Raw genomic sequence first — 17,791 nt, forward strand, 5'->3', positions numbered from 1 at the left:
TGTATTGAACTGCTTGTTTTTACATGGCATTTTGCTCCATTTATAATAGACTGTATTTTCTAGAGCAGTTTTTAGCATCACAGCAACATTGAGCAGAAGGTACGATATTTCCTATATACCCCCTGCCCTACATTTGCACAGCCTCTTCCATTACCAACACCCCCCACTGAAGCGGTACATTTGTTACAATGGATGAACCTGCAGTGACACACTTTATCACCCGAAGTCCATAGTTTATACTAGCGTTCACTCTTCATGTGGTACATTCTATGGGTTTGGACAAATGGCATATATCCACCATTACAGTATCAAACAGAGTAGTTTAACACTGTTGTAAAAATCATCTGCGCTCTGCCTATTCATCCTTTCCTCCCCTCTAGCCTCTGGCACCACTGATCATTTTATTGTCTCCATAGCTTTTGCTTTTCCAGAGTGTCACATAGTTGAAATCACACAGCACATAGCCTTTTTCAGATTGGCTTCCTGCACTTAGTAATATGCATTTAACTGTCCACCATGTCTTTCCATGGCTTGATAGCTCTTTTCTTTTTAGCCTTGCATAATCCACAGTCTGGATGGACCACAGTTGATTTATCCATTCACCCACTGAAGGCCATCTCAATTGCTTCAAATTGTTGGCAATTATGAATTAAGCTGCTATAAACATCTGTGTCCAGGTTTTTATGTAAACATAAATTTTCAGCTTTGGGTCAATACTAAAGAGTGTCATTGCTGGAGTGTATGGTAAGAGTATGTTTAGTTCTGTGAGAACCTGCCAAAATGTCCTCCAAAGTGGCTGGACCAATTTGCACTCCCACCAACAATGAATGAGAGTTCCCGTTGCTCTACATCCTTATCAGCAGTTGTTATGGTGAGTGATTTGGATTTCGGCCATTGTAATAGATGGGAGGTGGTATATCATTGTTTTAATTTGTATTTCTCTGCTGACATAAGATGTGGAAAAGATTTGTCAGTTTTGAAATCAAAGGCAGCCTTGTGTAAAGTATCTGAGGCAGTCATTTTGCTTCAAATAAACTGAAACAGAAAAAAGTCAATGAACTGAGAAAGTATAGAAACATCTATATGTGTGTATGTTCATGTGTGTTCAATTGTGCATGTGTGTTCAATTCTGTGTGACCCCATGAACTGCAGCCCTCCAGGCTCCTCTGTCCATGGGATTCTCCAGGCAAGAATACTGGAGAAGGTTGCCATTTCCTTCTTCAGGAGATCTTCCCAACCCAGTGACTGAATCTGAGTCTTTTGAGTCTCCTGCATTAGCAGGTGGATTCTTTGCCACTAGCACCACCTGGGAAGTCCACAGAAACATCTATAGCACATGCAAAAACCTACATTCCTTATGGAAGCATGTTTGTGGTATATGGAAAACAGATCTGGTCTTCTACAATGAGATAATAGGAATACAGCATAAGGAAGGACATTTCGTGAGCCTGTAGTATAGTTCAGGTTTCTGTAAGGTCTCTTTTAGCCCCCACTATGTGCCAACTAAGACTATGCCCTTGTTCCAGTCCCTACCTTCCTACTTCAAGACATTTTTTAACATATTTTTTGATGTGGGCTATTTTTAAAGTCCTTTATTGAATTTGTTACAATATTGTTTTTATGCTTTGGATTTTTGGCCGCTAGGCATGTGGGATCTCAGCTCTCTGACTAGGGTTCACTCCCGACTCTCCTGCATTAGAAGGTGAAGTCTTAGCCACTGGACCACCAGAGAAGTCCCTGTACTTCAGAATATTTTCTTGAGTTTTGATGTCCTTTTCTGAGATCTGGAAATCATATCAACTGCTTCTTTGTCTTACTGTATTGCTCAAAATACACTGTAACAACTACTTAAGATAACAAAGGTAGTTCCAGAAAGGGCAGCCATCAGAGCTGAGGGGAAGAACCACACACAACTTATGAGCCCCATGGCAAAGCAAAGTATTCAACCTTTTGAGCCTCAGTTTGTAAACAGAATGAGGATCACACCCATCAAGTAATTTATTTGGATGATGGATTACACTATATGTAAAGTATGTAGCACAATTCCTGGCACATAAAAGAGAACATTATTGCTAGGATCTATAATGCATGTGAAAGCACTCTTATACACTGTTATGGAAATAAAATATAATTATCTTTAATCTTGATGATAACACATCATACTAACTGCTAGAATATTTTCCCCCCAGAGTAGATTATTCTTCAGTTTTAGAGGAAAGAATAAGTTGCATTTGGATCCAGCCTAGTTGCCTATTTGTCATCTGATCTTAGTTAATTTCACTAAGTATGGTTTCCTTGGACAATAAGGGAAGTTAATATCATTTCACTCACAGAAGTACTTGAAGGTTTAAATGAGATAATACTTGAAAATCCCTTAGCTGAAAGAAGATACTCAATAAATGTTCATTTTCTTCATTTTGTGTAAGAAATGTGTGTTAGCACCAAATATAGAAATAACAAAGCAAGTCATGCATTTTTAGAGTATCTAACATGTATTCTGGAGAAGGCGATGGCAGCCCACTCCAGTACTCTTGCCTGGAAAATCCCATGGAAGGAGGAGCCTGGTAGGCTGCAGTCCATGGGGGTCGCGAAGAGTCGGACACGACTGAGCGACTTCACTTTCACTTTTCACTTTCATGCATTGGAGAAGGAAATGACAACCCACTCCAGTATTCTTGCCTGGAGAATCCCAGGGATGGGGGAGCCTGATGGCCTGCCCTCTATGGGGTCGCACAGAGTTGGACACGACTCAAGTGACTTAGCAGCAGCAGCAGCAGCAGCAGCAACATGTATTCAAACTCACTTAAAAGAATCACAGTGGATTTTGCATTACTCTCTATGTCACAGGAAAAGAAAGTAAGGTTTGGAGAGATTAAGATACATGCTCAAGACATGGTACCTGAAATCTTGTTTGGTGGTTTTATCATATTACAACGTCCTCTGGACAGACTCTGACAGCATGATTATTACAGCAGAAGTGCATATAACATTTGCAGTATATTCTGCATATGCAAACATGATGACTGACTCTCGAGAGGGGGCACATATATCCCAAGGTACTATCAAAAGGATATATTTTGGCATTCTGCAACTTGTTAAGAAGTTCCAAGGGATATCATTTTATTAAGGAAAACAAAAGAGGGAAAAATCCCTATTGCATGTTGGGTGGAATTCTTTACATGTGCCAGAGATACGTCAGAACTGCTTCCTTGAGCCACAACAGTGATTGTCCCGGCCCAGACACCAGAGCACAGCAAAGGGGATCCAATTAATGTATGATTAATGTATGGATCAGAACTACCAGGTACCAGGCTTTTGATTCATTAAAGGGAAGGGAAAGATGGGAAAACTCTTTCTTCCCTCTGAATAATCAACTTGCTGGGGAAAATAGGCAACCACTAAATTGCTATGCATTAACTATGCTTCCTGGGTATAGATGGGGAAACAGTGGAAACAGTGTCAGACTTAATTTTGGGGGGCTCCAAAATCACTGCAGATGGTGATTGCAGCCATGAAATTAAAAGACGCTTACTCCTTGGAAGGAAAGTTATGACCAACCTAGAGAGCATATTCAAAAGCAGAGACATTACTTTGCCAACAAAGGTCCGTCTAGTCAAGGCTATGGTTTTTCCTGTGGTCATGTATGGATGTCAGAGTTGGACTGTGAAGAAGGCTGAGCACTGAAGAATTGATGCTTTTGAACTGTGGTGTTGGAGAAGACTCTTGAGAGTCCCTTGGACTGCAAGGAGATCCAACCAGTCCATTCTGAAGGAGATCAGCCCTGGGATTTCTTTGGAAGGAATGATGCTGAAGCTGAAACTCCAGTACTTTGGCCACCTCATGTGAAGAGCTGACTCATTGGAAAAGACTCTGATGCTGGGAGGGATTGAGGGCAGGAGGAGAAGGGAATGACAGAGGATGAGATGGCTGGATGGCATCACTGACTCAATGGACTTGAGTCTGAGTGAACTCTGGGAGTTGGTGATGGACAGGGAGGCCTGGCATGCTGCTATTCATGAGGTTGCCAAGAGTTGGACACGACTGAGCGACTGAACTAAACTGAACTGAAACTGCTATGCAGTAAGTATGCTTCCTGGGTATAAAGGGCCATAGCAAGAAATAAAAGAGTTGAGCACCAGGCAATAAAGAGTTTTGCATATTTTTTCCTATTTCATTTCTCTACTGATTTAGTGAGGCAGGTGTTATTGTTCAGATGTGGAAATGGAAAGTCATGAAGGTAAAAAAACTTGCCCCAAATCATAAATCGAATAAGCAGTTAAAACTGGAATTACAGAAGATCTGGTTGCTTCCAAGATCACAGTCAGGGTGATCTGCGTGATCCTAAACCCAGGCTGGTAATTGTATGTTGGGTATGGAAGCCCCTGGAGGAGTAAACAGAATGGCATTCTCATATTACTTGATACGTATATTTAATAAATAGGATCTTCCCAAGTACATGCATGCACAGTCACTTCAGTCATGTCTGACTCTTTAAGACCCTACATACTGTATATAGCCTGCCAGGCTCCTCTGTCCATGATATTTCCCAGGCAAGAACACTGGGGTGGGTTGCCATGCCCTCCTCCAGGAAATATTCCCGATCCAGGAATCGAACCCACATCGCTTATGTCTCCTGCATTGGAAGGTGTGTTCTTTACCACTTCTTCCCAGGTGGTTTAGTGGTAAAAAATTTGCTTGCCAATACTGGAGACACAAAAGACATGGGTTTGATCGCTGGGTTGGGAAGATTCCCTGAAGGAGGAAACAGCAACCTACTCCAGTATTCTTGCCTGGGAAATGCCATGGACAGAGGAGCCTGGCAGGCTACAGTTCATGGAGTAGCAAAGAGTTGGACATGACGGTGACTGAGCACACACATATAGTAAACAGATCTATTTACACACTTTATTAACAATTGCCCTCATATTTATAATGGAAGACAGGTTGATTACAGTGTTTGGAAAATATGAAATAACCTGTTAAGAAGCCAAATTTACTCCACCTACAGCTAGGCAACTCTTAGAGATCTTCATCACTTTCTAATTTGAACCATTTGCTTTCATGGAGGACATTGCCTACACATGTTGGTAGATCATTTTCTATAAATTATGTACAACACAAGTTACAGTGTATAATACCTCTACTTAAATAAATATGTATTATTTATAGTGTCACAGGTGAAGTATTGAAAGAAATGATATAATTTGCCAAGAATCCTATTTGGAAAATAACTTGTCCAGAATGTTGAACTTGCGCAATACTGGCTTTTTTCCTGCTGTTTAGATTTTTTGGTAATAAACGTGTGTTATAATAAAATATTTCAAATAAACACTGCATTATTAATGTACCTTGTACTCGCCCTAGGGCAGCAGAGGCATAAATGATTCATTTAAATTCAGAGCTCTTCCTGCAATACACGCTCAGTGCTTATAAAAGTTTTGTATGTGAAGACTTTACCTTTATTGTTTCTGTTTTGACATGAATGCTACATGCTGATGTGGTACTTAGAGTATCTCCTGCTCTACAACCAAGTATAACTGTTTTTCTCTTACTACCATGCAAGGGATCTGTGGCAAAACTAATATTACTATTTACTACGGCTAGTATTCTCAAAAGAAAACATACAGGTGAATTTCTTTTCTAGTTTTATCAGAGCCCTTGCCTTTTCTTTTTTCTTGATCTTTGGCTGGGTTAAAACAATCCATTTTAAATGGCGACACAATGCATGGGTCTTAAATTGTGTTATAGATCATTTCAAGGCCAAGAGAACTAATATAGAAGTATCACTTTGTGCTTTGGGACATTAATAATCCAGAATTACCAGAGAAGAAAACATGATAACAAACTGGTCACTCCAGTAATTACTTTTTACCACAATGGGACCAAGGGGCAGAACCCTTTTACCTTCCCATTTTTCAAACTCATATATATTACATTATGTAGTTTCCATTACATATTACCTAGTGGTTAATTAAAAGTTATGAAATGGTGTTCACTCCAAAGTATTAATCAATACTTGCAATTCATTTACCTTGAGTGTAGAGATCAATTTCTAGAAGTAGTGTTAATTCTATAAGCTGTTTATCTTTTAGTAATACATTTTTCTTGGCGAAGATACACTTTTGGATAATCTATGAAAAGTGAATTCCATATCTAAAATGAGAAACTGTACACTGCCTTTTAATAGAATAATCATAAAATGATTCTTATTAACAGCTTTCTAATAAAGCCATCCTTGACATTCTTTCTCAGCAATTACAACTTATTGCTGCTGTGTTGAAATATCCCAGCAGGCAGATACAGACTTGAGTTCCCTCAAGAGGGCCTATCCGACAAGTCTCTCAACATAGTCATAACATTCTTGAACAGAATGGGCTTTGTCTGCGGAGCCCAAACTTAAGGTTAGATTAATCCACTGAACAGGCATACAGGTGCTCCAGACATTGGACAGACAATTCTAGGTTTGCAAGTCAAAAAGGGAGCAGAAACACTCAATCCCATTAGGGAGCCCCATCTGCTAAAATGCTGGGGACTGCCCAGCTAGCTTAAGTGATCCCCTAGTCTAGATGGGAAGATATTGGGAAAATATGGAGGAGAGAAGGAATAAATGGGGGAGAGAAGGAGTGGATGGGAGAGACTTGGGAAAAAGGAATAAGTCTATTTGCTGAAAATCTTAACCCCGTTTCCCTAGGATTTCTGATGCAACTTTATTCAAACATTACCCCTTAAATAGTGTAAGATTTGTGTTTCTTTATTATTTTCTATTTTGATGATCTAAACAGACATTTCTCCAAGGAAGACTTACAGATAGCTAACAAACACATGAAAAGATGCTCAACATTGCTCATTATTAGAGAACTGCAAATCAAAACTACAGTGAGATATCACCTCACACTGGTCAGAATGGCCATCAACAAAATGTCTAGAAACAATAAATGCTGGAGAGGGTGTGGAGAAAAGGGAACACTCTTGCACTGTTGGTGGGAATGTAAATTGATACAGTCACTATGAAGATGGTATGGAGATTTCTTAAAAAAAAAAACAAAAAACTAGGAATGAAACTACCACATGGCCCAGCAATCCCACTCCTAGGCATATACCCTGAGGAAACCAAAACTGAAAGAGATACATGCATCCCATTGTTCATTGCAGCACTATTTACAGTAGCTAGAACATGGAAGCAACCTAGATGTCCATTGACAGATGAGTGGATAAAGCTGTGGCACATATACACAATGGAACATTACTCATCCATAAAAAGGAACACATTTGAGTCAGTTCTGATAAGGTGGATGAACCTAGAACCTATTGTACAGACTGAAGTGAGTCAGAAAGAGAAAGATAAATATCGTATTCTAATGCATATACACAGAATTTAGAAAATGATACTGAAGAATTCATTTACAGGGCAGCAGTGGAGAAACGGATACAGAGAATAGACTTATGGACATGGGGAGAGGGGAGGAGAGGGTGAGATATATGGAAAGAGTAACATGGAAACTTACATTACCATATGTAAAGTAGATAGCCAACTGGAATTTGCTGTATGGCTCAGGAAACTCAAACAGGGGCTCTGTGTCAACCTAGAGGGGTGGGATGGGGAGGGGGATGGGAGGGAGGTTCAAAAGGGAGGGGATATATGTGTACCTATGGCTGATTCATGTCGAGGTTTCACAGAAAGCAACAAAATTCCATAAAGCAATTATCCTTCAATAAAAAATAAATTAAGAAAAAATAGTATATGATTTAGGGACATATTATTTTTTATTACCTTACAAAACAGGCAATTTAGAATAGTGCTATGGAGCATATGATCTCTGGAGATAAAGAGCCTAGGCACAACTCCCAAGAAATCACTAATTCATGCAAGACCTTGAACAAGTTACTTAACCTTTCTGGGAATCCCTTCATCAAATAAATGTGGATGATAATTGCATTAACATTCAGGGTTGCAGTAAAGATGAAATGCATTAGTATGTAAAGAGTTTAGAGCAGCATCGGATGTTTGATGGATCTTTCATAAATTTTAGCTATTATCACTATCAAATACTCATGGCAATTTGAGGAATTTGAGAGCAGAGGGCTTCCTCAAACAATGGCAAATGCATTCTTCTCTCTGTCTTCTTTCTTTCCTCCCTCTCTCCCTTCTTCCTTCCATTTCTTTCTATCTATCTATCTATCTATCTATCATTATGTTCTCAAGGACCTCATTGTCATGGAGAGAGGCAAAATGAAAAAAAGTATCAAGATACTAAAGTGTGAGTCAAGTTTAACCTTCTGATCTTCAGCAAGAGTCAAGTATTTCGAGAGCAAACAGGGAATCCCAGGGAGAAGGAATGGTACCGGGGTTAGCAATTCAAAGAGTGGCAATCCTTAGGGGTTGAATTGTGTGCTCCTGAAAATCCACATGTTGAATTTCCAACCCCCAGCACCTCAGGATGTAACCTTGTATGCAAATAGGGTTGTTGCAGATATAATTAGTTAAGCTGAAGTCACACTGGTGTAGGATGAGCTGCTAACCCCACATAGTGAAAGTGTTAGTTGCTCACTCGTGTCCGACTCTTTGCAACCCCATGGACTCAGCACGCCAGGCTCCTCTGTCCATGGGATTCTTCAGGCAAGAATACTGGAGTGGGTTGCCATTCTCATCTCCAGGGAACCCAACACAACTGGTATGTTCTTATAAACAGGGGAAGTTTGGGCACAAGCACACTGCCATGTGAGGACTGGAATTATGCCGCCACAAGTCAATGAATACCAGAGGCTGAAAGAGGGGACGGGAACAGATTCTTCCCATCTTCGTTCAGACCGTGCTCAAACCTTGGTCTTGAACTGCTGTCATCCAGACCGTGAAATGATACACTTCTGTTGCTTCAGTCAGTTCAGTTCAGTTCAGTCACTCAGTCCTGTCCAACTCTTTGCGACCCCATGAGTCACAGCACGCCAGGCCTCCCTGTCCATCACCAACTCCCGGAGTTCACTCAGACTCACGTCCATCGAGTCCGTGACACCATCCAGCCATCATCCCCTTCTCCTCCTGCCCCCAATCCCTCCCAGCATCAGAGTCTTTTCCAATGAGTCAACTCTTCGCATGAGGTGGCCAAAGTACTGGAGTTTCGGCTTTAGCATCATTACCTCCAAAGAACACCCAGGGCTGATCTCCTTCAGAATGGACTTGTTGGATCTCCTTGCAGTCCAAGGCACTCTCAAGAGTCTTCTCCAACACCACAGTTCAAAAGCATCAATTTTTCAGTGCTCAGCCTTCTTCACAGTCCAATTCTCACATCCATACATGACCACTGGAAAAACCATAGCCTTGACTAATCCACTCCATTTGTGACACTTAGTTCTGGCAGCCCTAGCACACTGCTACAGCAATTAAGATGGGGTCTGTAGAGGACTGATCTGATTTCAGATTAGTGGAGTCAGTAGAAAGTAAGTCTTGCTAGCCAAGATAGTGTAGAAATAAATGCAGATGGATATGAAAGTCAGGCAGAGAAGTTTGGGGGTGGGTGTTGGGGGTGTGTGTGTGTGTGTGTGTGTATATGTGTGTGTGTGTTATATAAATAGGAATAATTTAATGATTATTTAATGAACATTTTGATTCTATATAACCCATTTCTGAGCACATGTCAGGGACTGTTGTAGACTGGTAGGACACAGTGGGTCCAAAACCAAAGCATCATATTAATACATATAAAAATTCCCTTTTTGTGGTGGCTATGTTTTAGTGGACACACACACTTTTCTCAGTAGAAATATTTCTTCATATGAAATATTGCAAATATACAAGAAATATAAGATCAACAAAAGTAAATTCAGAATGATGATAGTGAAGATGATTCAGGATCTCAGAAAAAGAATAGAGGCAAAGATTGAGAAGATGCAAGAAATGTTTACCAAAGACCTAGAAGAACTAAAGAACAAAGAAACAGAGATGAATAATACACTAGAAGGAATCCGTAGCAGAATAACTGAGGCAGAAGAACGGATAAATGACTGGCAGGACAGAATGGTGGAAACCACTACCACAGAACAGAATATAGAAAAAAAGAATGAGAATAAATGAATACAGCCTAAGAGATCAGGGAGAACATTAAATGCAGCAAAATCTGCATTATAGGGGTCCCAGAAGAAGAAGAGACAAAGGACCTGAGAAAATATTTGAAGAGATAACTTCAAAGAGATAACTGAAGCTGAAAACTTCCCTAACATGGGAAAGGAAATAATCTTGGTTGTATGTAATTATTTTATATTGTTAGGTTAATCATGTTTCCATTATGACTTGCAATTGTAATTATCTTTTATTTTGGTCTGGCTATTGATTGTAAAAACTGATAAACATCTTTTACTATTGTGATTATTTAACTATTACTCACTTAATACCATTGCATCATGATTAGTCAAAGAAAAATAAAAGAATTCTATATCAAAAAAAAAAAATAGTAAATTGCTATTGTAGAAAAGTCAGATGTGGACAGAGAAGTGAACCTGCCTGTCTCACATCCTGGTACCACAGGAGAGGTCCTCAGTCTCTTTCTGAATTTCTAGAGCCTTCTCTGAAGAGGGTAGTTTGTGAGCCATTGCCATAAACCAATGTCAGATTCTGGAACAGAGGAGTAACGTGCTGAAAAGAAGACTCATCTGGGGGTGACACACAGGTAAACAGGATGAAAAGAGGTTAAGGAAAAAAACAAAATTGAGAGGTTGAAAGTAGGAATACAAGAGCAGTGATGTCCAGAGGACACAGGGGTGTCCAATGAGGGGCATTTGGCAGAGTATGCTCAATAGAGAATATGAGATCTAGGAAGAAACATAATTCCAAGAATTTATTCTACAGATACAATCCTACATAAAGATGCATGCATAAGAACATACATTTCAGCACTGTTGGTACTAATAAAAATTTAAGCATGTATAAGAATATGTATGGCTACATCTATAGAGTGGGATATTGTGCAGTCATAAAAAGAATGAGGTAGACCTTAATGCACTGATAGGGAAAGGTCTCTAGATTGTTTCATGAAATGAGACTAATGTAGAAGCAGTGGATGTGTCAGGGGCAGAGAGAGGGGAGCAGGTCCACTCTGAGTGCTGGTAATAAGGTGATAGTTTTTCTGTCCAGTATTTTAACATGGTACAGAACTGACTCTATCTGATATGCTTTTTATCATCACTGTGCACCAGCATTTCCTAAACATCAGTGATAAAATAAACTTCTCCCTGAAAAATATTTTATTGGTCTAAGTTTGAAACAAATTGGAAACATCCATTGGATCATAGAAAAAGCAGGAGAATTCCAGAAAAAAACATCTACTCCTGCTTCATTGACTGCACGAAAGCCTTTGACTATGTGGATCACAACAAACTGTGGAAAATTTTTAGAGATGGGAATACCAGATCATCTTACCTTCCTCCTGAGAAATCTGTATGCAGGTAAAGAAGCAACAATTAGAACCAGACATGGAACAATGGACTGGTTCCAAATTGGGAAAGGAGCATGTCAAGGTTATATATTGTCACCTTGCTTATTTAACTTACATGTAGAGTATACCATGTGAAATGCTGGACTGGATGAAGCACAATCTGGAACCAAGATTTTTGGGAGAAATACCAATAACTTCAGATATACAGATGACACCACCCTTATAGCAAAATAAGAACAGGAACTGAAGAGCCTCTTGATGAAAGTGAAAGAGGAGAGTGAAAAAAAACTGGCTTAAAACTCAATATTCAAAAAATAAAGATCATGGCATCTAGTCCCATCACTTCATGGCAAACAGATGGGGAAACAATGGAAATGGTAACAGACTTATTTTCTTGGGCTCCAAAATCACTGTAGATGGTGACTGCAGCCATGAAATTAAAAGATGCTTGCTCCTTTGAGGAAAAGCTATAACAAACCAGTTCAGTTCAGTCGCTCAGTCGTGTCCAACTCTTTGTGACCCTATGAACCCCAGCACTTCAGGCCTCCCTGTCCATTGCCAGCTCCCGGAGACAGCATATTAAAGAGCATAGACATTACTTTGCCCACAGAGGTCCATCTAGTCAAAGCTTTGGTTTTTCCGGTAGTCATGTATGGATGTGAGAGTTGGACCATAAAGAAGGCTGAACACTGAAGAACCGATGCTTTTGAACTGTGGTGTTGGAGAAGACTCTTAAGAGTCCCTTAGACTACAAGGAGATCCAACCAGTCCATCCTAAAGGAAATCAGTCCTGAATATTCATTGGAAGGACTGATGCTGAAGCTAAAACTTCAATACTTAGGCCACCTGATGTGAAGAATTGACTCATTGGAAAAGACCTTGATGCTGGGAAAGACTGAAGGCAGGAGGAGAAGGGGACGACAGAGGATGAGACTGTTGGATGGCATCACCAACTCAATGGACATGAGTTTGAATAAACTCCAGGAGTTGGTGATGGACAGGGAAGCCTGGCATGCTGTAGTCCATGGGATCGCAGTCAGACATGACTGAGCAACTGAACTGAACTGAAGTTTGAAGCAATTGTTGCAGTTACAGTATATATGTAAACTTCAAATTAGTATACTTTTATTATTTACCCCTTTATTAACCTTGTGTTCTATCCACAAGTTAATTCAGAGAATTTCCATTTAGAGAGTTGGTCCCTGACTCAGGAATACGTATTCAGTTTGAGAGTAAAACCTCAAGTTCTATTTTCATTTTTTAGTTTTTCCAATCACTGTGTTATCATTGTTTACTTTGTATCTAGTCTTTAAATGTAGAAGTTGGGGCATAAACTGCTTTCAAAGAGAGCTTGAAAAATTCTGAACTGTTATGAATGTTGGATGTTCTTATAAAACATAGTAGAAATTTACAATGAATTTTCTGATGAAGATATTTTAGTAAAAACTTTTGACTGCATACATATTCAAAAGCTGCTAAAATCTATCTCAAAGAGAAGAAAAAGACATGGAATACATTGTAATTTCTAGACAATTTTTATGAAGTGGATTTTATAAATACCTGCCAGACTTTTCCTTATGTTTAAGACTTTCCTTAACCTGAGTATGCACTGTCTTTTGTGAAGGAAACTTTCTAAGATTAAAACTAACAAAAAACTAATAAAAGCATGTATGAAGCTTAATAAACATTTTCACATTTTCTATTTCTTTTTTGAACATTATTATTAGCTTTTAAATTTCATGATCATTACCAAAAGTAAAGGAGGATTTTTAAATACTATATCCAAGTGTCAAATGTGCTATGCTTCCATGTCTCTGTGGGTAAAAGTGCATATATACACATACATACATATGCATATACATAGATAGATAGATAGAGATACAGATATATAGAGGGCTTCCCTGGTGGTTCAGTGGTAAAAAATTTGCCTACCAATTCAGGAGACGTGTGTTCCATCCCTGTTCTGGGAAGATCCTCTGGAGAAGGAAATGGCAACCCACTCCAGTATTCTTGCCTGGATAATTCCATGGACAAAGGAGGCTGGTAGGCTATAATCCATGGGGTCGCAAAGAGTCAAACAAGACTTAGCGACTAAACAACAACAAAATAGACATATTGATTATGAATATATATATATTCCACCATTAATAATGTATATATATTTATGCAATATATGCATTCGTATTATATGCATAAATGCATTCATAATATTGTATTGTATAGTATTGATATCTGGATATATACAGAGCATTTTGGAAGCATGCACCAAAATATGTTTCTCTTAGGGAGTGGGATTAGGAGAAAAAGAAAAGGAAATTTTTAGTTTTCATTTTATATCTGTTCTTTTTATATTTAAAACAATATTTATATGTTATTTTGGTAGTACTTTAAAAACTAGTTGAATTTTTTAAGAGAAAATGACCTACCATTTAACACTATATTATTACAGCTACTTACTCAGAAGTTTACAAAAAAGATGTATCATACCTAAGAATGTAGGTTCTGGACTGTCTCCAGCTGAGTTTAGAACCTGATTCGGCCATTGGAATGTGAGGTGGGGACATGGTCTTGCCCATCTGAAGCCTACTTTCTACTTCAGTGAAACTGGAAAAGGGTACAGGTACATTGGTGTGGCCACTATGGAAAACACTATAAATGTTTCACAAACAATTAAAAATAAAGTTGCCATACAATCCAGAAATGCCACTCCTGGGCATATATCAGGATAAAATTATAATTCAAAAGGATACACACACCCCTATGTAGCAACACTATTCACAATGGCCAAGACATGGAAACAACCCAATGCCCATCGACAGATGAATGGATAAATATAATACTGCTCAGTCATAAAGCACAGTCTCTGCTGTTTTAAGGGAATCACAGAGCCCAGGACACAGCCCAACTGTAGGCCTACCAACTGATGACCGGTGGAGACAGTGAAACCAGAAACGATACCAAAGGCCCAAAGGCCCTTCTGAGGACGAGTGAAGCCGCCTTCTTCTTCTTCTTCTTTTTTTTTTTTTAACGTTTGAATTGAAGGAAAATTGCTTTACAGAATTTTGTGGTTTTCTGTCATACAGCAACAAGAATCAGCCATAGGTATTCACATTTAAGCCACAGGAATCTACATATAAGCCTTCTTTATGGAATATTGTCCAATTCCTTGGAAAATGTCCATGAATCAGAACATTTGTTTGATCATCAATAACCGGCAATAATATTTTTTTCAGATCCAGTTGAAAAAAGTTTTTCATAATTTTACTAATTAGAAATTGGTCCCTGTTGTTGTTCAGTCGCTAAGTCATGTCTGACTCTTTGCAACCCCATGGACTGCAGCCCTTTAGGTTCCCCTGTCCATGGGGATTTTCCAGGCAAGAATACTGGAGTGGGTTGCTGTTTCCTTCTCTGGGTGATCCTCCCCATCCAGGGATTGAACTTGCGTCTCCTGCATTGGCAGGTGGATTTTGTTTGTTTGTTTGTTTGTTTGTTTTTTACCACCAAGTCAGCAGGGAAGCCAGAGATTGGTCCATTACAACATAAAAATGAAAAACAAGAAAACAGACTGTCCAGAAGCCCTGCTGGCCAGTTGATCAGTAGTGTGTGGGTTCTAGTCTCAGGATAGAGTCCATCTTCAAGATTGCTGCAGTTTCTAATCTTTATCTTTTCTCTTGAATTGGTCTATGGCCATTTACTATGACCGTTTGGCAGCCACTGGAGCATTTTATCCTCTTTTTCTACACTGTCTGTGTTAATAGAAAATAGGAGAGGGTAAAAGAGTAATTCCAAAGGGGCAAAAAGTCCTCTTAGAATAAATTGGGCAGAATCCATGTGTAAAACCCTTCAAGGAGAAGAATATAAAGCACTTACTTGTTTATTGTTCTGTGACTTACTTCAGCCCTTTCATTATGTGGCTGACATGAGACACATATGGTTCAATCGTTCTGTGTCTCCATAATACTAAAATTATTCAGCAGAAAGCATACATTAAAATCGTGACACGAAGCCCTAATGGGAGAATGGAGTCTTGGGTCTATGCCCAGGCCAAGGTCAGGAAGAAAGTCCCACGCTTAGATTCCTGGGATGTCAGTATCCAAGAGAGGAGAGACAAGAGATGCTGGTTCAAAAGCTACATGTAGAAGTAACAAAATAATGCAATGATTGCAGAACATCTATTGTATTAATTAAATAATAACCGCAATTCACAGAAATAAACTACCTATGTTAAAATATGAAGGCCCATGGATATTTGCAGGTTTTCAAAAATCAAAGCAGAATAACTCAGTCCTTTTAGCCCATTTTTACTTTGTATCATGCAAACTCAGCATTGCATGTAAATACTGGGGAAAAAATCATGACTTTATTTAGCTTTGCTTCTGTATCTAAAGTAAAATAATTCAGCACAGATAAGCCACTTCATTTGAATTTTGAAATAAATATATTCTATCAAGAATAAACTTAAGCTAACAAACAAAGCCAAGGAAGACTTGCAATTTTGTGACATCCTTTGTTTTTCTGGCTGCAATCAGAACATCTTAGAAAACTTGGGGGAATGTGTCTTTAAAAAGAAGTGATGTTACTGTATAAACATTTGAAAACAATTAGTGTCTGTTATTTCAACCACTATCAGTTTGATACAGTCAAGTCCAAGAAGGGAAAAGCAGAATGAGCGTTTTTTACAAACTGCCACTCCTTATCTGACTGCCAAATGTATATCTTTTGGACTTTCAGAAAAGACTCCTTTGGGAGAAGAAAACGGCAGAAGAAAGAGGGAAAAATCTACTTAATGTTTTATGGACTTATTAAAAGAAAGTCCCTCCTTTTATTAACTGTGGAAAAAAAAAATCCTCCATTAATATAGAAACTACAGCAACTGGAGGAGATCATCATAACTGCGCCTCCCAAGACAACAATATCAGTATATCAGTAATCGGTTTTCTGAATTTTAATGATAGTTTTCAAACAGAGCTCACGATTCAGTAGGGGCCAGTAAAACTTTACACTATCTGTTTAAGGATTTCTGTCTCTTTTGGTGCACATTTTTGATTAGAGCTTTGCTCTAGACATTAGTCCAAAGACTCTGAATCATGCCAAACTTTTAGCTAAGCAGCCTTTAGGAACCAAGGGTAAAAGGGAGCACTGTGATGAAATAAAATGAGATTTTTGGTCAAGCTTTGTCATCTTAAATAATTTCTCGTTAGTACAGAAAGACTATGTGAAAAGACAATTTTCCCAATACTGTCATCCTGAAAGCTTGCTTTTCCAAGAGCCACTTGGATCATAAAATAAGTTGTTGATTTTGTTTTTACTCATTTTAAATAGCTAGGCCATGAGAATGTGCTGATTTTAAAGTATAAAGTAAGATCAAGGAAAAAATGTCCACCATGGATATTAAAATTAATTTCTAGGTCATTAAGTACTTTCATCACTACACAATTGATTGAGCATTTTGCTTGTAAAATTTAAAAATACTTTATCTTAAAATATGCTAAAATATTTACCATTGTCCCTTCCATTTATATACTTAATTTGGGGGCCACACTGACTTTCTTATTTCTAATGAGTAAACTGTACATCTGTGGTGCTTTTAGGAGCTTGTTGCCCTCTGACCTTATGGGAAAAAGAAATTATTTGTGTCAGGAGTTGAATACAAAGTAAGATGAAGTAGGGATAAAATTTAATTCTTAGAAATACAGACTCTTAAAATATTTGACATAATAAAAATATGCTGAATATTAGCTTTTCTATTAGTTGCTTTAAATTAATCCATCCATAATGCCTCAACAGGTACAAAACATATTGAATGAGGGATTTTTCCAGTAATGTAAGAGGCATGGAGCAGATGTGCTTTGTACCAAACGATTTCATATTTCAATGTGACAAAATAGATGAGCCACATAAAGCCTAATTTCGGTTGCAAATTGCAAGCTGGAATAAGTTCCAGAATAGTAAACAATTAGCTGCTTTATTTTCTTTTTAATAAGACTAAATTACCAGATAATATCTACTGGCATCAACTTGGCTAATAAAAATCTGTTTAATAGGATTTGCCATTTTTCCAATTGCTATCATGATCAGCTTTGCATTTTGATTATCTCTAAACTTTGCCTCAATTTTCTCATAGAAAAGCTCTCAGTGGTAATTGCTTTAACATTTATTCCAGGTCAAGTGGTTAAGTATGAATAATGATCTGTCAAAAATGTACAGTAATGCCGTCAATAGAGCAATTACCATTTAGCTGGAGATGATTATGGCAAAAGAACACTTTAACTGGGCACCATAAACACAACAACAGAGGAGAAGAGGGCAAAGGGATTGACTGTTTGCAAAACCTGTGTGTGTTGTGCATGTTCCTGACAGATATT

Source organism: Bubalus bubalis, chromosome 1, assembly GCF_019923935.1.
Source record: "Bubalus bubalis isolate 160015118507 breed Murrah chromosome 1, NDDB_SH_1, whole genome shotgun sequence".
Classification (NCBI taxonomy): Eukaryota; Metazoa; Chordata; class Mammalia; order Artiodactyla; family Bovidae; genus Bubalus; species Bubalus bubalis.